Raw genomic sequence first — 2,401 nt, 5'->3', positions numbered from 1 at the left:
TTGTATTTTTAGTAAAGACCAAGTTTCACCATGTTGGCCAGGCTGGTCTCAAACTCCTGACCTCAGGTGATCCGCTCGCCTAGGCCTCCAAAAGTGCTGGCATTACAGACGTGAGCCACTGCACCCAGTCACGTCCACATTAATAAACAAATGCCCACAATGATTAATAAAGTCCAAGTAAATATATTAAAAAATGAAATGCTAAAAAAGTCACCTGTAAAACATTTTTGTTAGTTTTTCTTATACATTGTTTTCTAAAAAAAAATGCATGCCCATGTGCAAAATTTCATTAACGACAGGTGTATTTTTTTATTTTTATTTTTTTTTTACTACTACAGGGTCTTCGCTATCTAATATTAAAGATGCATCCAATGTGTCACAAGAAAAGGAATACCTATTTCAAGGCAGCCGTATCAACATGATAAAGACATAACACAACCGATATCACCTTCCAGATATGCTTAATGGTCCAGGGATATGTTGTAAGGAGAAACTACCCAAATCCATCATGAATGACATTCACCAACGAATCTTAAACAGAATCGGCTGAAATGCAAAATCTGCTTACATAGCAAAGCCGCAGCAGAGCAAGCCTAAAACAGGAACACTTCCTTAACAAATAACCACTTGGCATTTTTAATGGCTGCAGCAAGATATTTACAAAACTAAGGATGCTTCGCAGATTCAGAAAAAGTAATATCCTTTAGATATAAATCCCTTTCATCTGAAACCCTCAGGTCTCTTAAATACTAAATTCCTTAGGCTCTGCAACACCTCCGTGTCAGGTAAATATTTTGTTAGTGATTAAGTGACTTGTTCAAGGTCACAGAATGAACTGGAGGCAAGAAATAAACCCAGGAGGGTGGTCTGCAGCTTTCTATATAAATGCACATCAGTGCAAGTAAGGATTCTGATAATTTCCAAGGTGGAGTGGCAGTGAAATTAACTTGTCCCACAACTCTAGGTTGGAAGGCACTTTTTAGGAAAAAAAAAAAAAGCTTCTATTTGAGGCAGTCATAGTTTTAACTCTGATAAGCTTATAGGGTCTTTAAACTCCAACTTCACTAAAATGAAGTGTGACTAGGGAAGAGGAGAAACTGGGAAACAGTTTTAGGAGCTGTAGTAAGGCCTGGGATTGTAGGCAGATTGCAGAGAATAAAAAAAGACACACACACACACACACACACACACAAACAAAAACAAAAAACCGGAAGCAAGAGGAAAGAGGTCAAAGTCGGGTATAAGTGTCCAAGAGAACGTAAGAATGGTCAAAACCACCTTTTAAAACCGAAAAACGGCACGAAACTCGCTTGGCAATCCTAGATGGGTGGCGTAAAAGACTCAAGGTTGGGCCCTTCCTCTCCACAAGCCGGTTCTACCTTTCGGAGTTGTCCCACTCGTCTCCGCGGACAGGGCTTGTCTCCCGGGTGACCAGCAGCTGGTGGAAGGAGAGGGGATTCACAGCGGACGACTTCCCAGAGGACAGGTGCCAGGGCCCAAGACCCGCACTCACCGTGACGCCCGGCGCGCTTCACTAACGCCAGCCTTCTCGCCAAACGCCCATCTCCCAAGAACTCGAGGGAGAATTAGCCTTGGCCGTCAGGACGGAAGCCAGCCCAGCTCATCCCCTTTTCCCGATTTGCATTGCGAGGCGACGCGTCGCGTCTCCAGACGTCACGGTAGGGGCTGGGCTTCGCGTGCGCTCCCTTGACTTCTCTCTTCCACCGCTCTCCCCCTTTCGGTGAGGGCCGAGCGGCGGGGCGAGGGAGGGTCGAGGGAGGGTCGAGGAGGACGTTATGGGTGGGTGGCGGCGGCAAGGGCGGGATTTCTCTGAGCCGCATCAGCACAGTCGGCCGGTCCCTTACCGCCCGCCCTGCACCCTGCATTTCCGGGTTGCAACCGGGCGGTAGCCGAGCGGCCCAGGTTCGCTTCGCATCCTGGGCCTTGTGGAAGAAGCGAGGTTGCTCTTGCGTCCCTTTACTACGTTATTTCCCTCCTCAGATTGGAAATTAGAAAAAACTTCAAAGGGGATTTAACGCCCCTCTATTTCTGTCTTAACATTCTCTGAAGCCAAGCCTTTCTTTGGTCAAAGAAAAACAGGTATTATCCTAAAACATATTTTATGTACAATTTTTAATGTCATTTAAAAGGCCCCGTCTAGGCCGGGCACGGTGGCTCACGCCTGTAATCCCAGCACTTCGGGAGGCCGAGGTGGGCAAATCATGAGGTTAGGAGTTCGAGACCAGCCTGGCCAATATGGTGACCCCCCCCCGCCCCCGCCCCATCTCTATTAAGAATACAAAAAAATTAGCTTGGCGTGGTGGCGCGCGCCTGTAATTCCAGCTACTCCAGTGGCTGAGGCAGGAGAACTGCTTAAACCCGGGGAGGGGAGGTTGCAGTG

The 2,401-nt window shown here is 47.2% G+C and overlaps 1 protein-coding gene across 4 annotated transcripts in view; it reads right to left on the bottom strand.

Moving 5' to 3' along the window:
* Nucleotides 1-1,651, bottom strand: part of USP8 (ubiquitin specific peptidase 8) — a 75,937-nt gene extending 74,286 nt beyond the window's left edge. For 2 of the 4 annotated variants that reach the window (XM_011928607.1, XM_011928611.1), the window contains exon 1: nt 1,514-1,651. The gene's annotated coding sequence lies outside the window, so the exon portion shown is untranslated. Of the gene's footprint in view, nt 1-1,379 lie in introns of all 4 variants that reach the window. The other 2 variants (XM_011928609.1, XM_011928608.1) reach the window with 2 other exon arrangements.
* Between the last annotated feature and the right edge of the window lie 750 nt (nt 1,652-2,401).

This window comes from Colobus angolensis, unplaced genomic scaffold, assembly GCF_000951035.1.
Source record: "Colobus angolensis palliatus isolate OR3802 unplaced genomic scaffold, Cang.pa_1.0 Scaffold78, whole genome shotgun sequence".
Classification (NCBI taxonomy): Eukaryota; Metazoa; Chordata; class Mammalia; order Primates; family Cercopithecidae; genus Colobus; species Colobus angolensis.
Note: the sequence above shows the minus strand (reverse complement) of the source record. Positions and strands in the feature narration are given on the sequence as shown.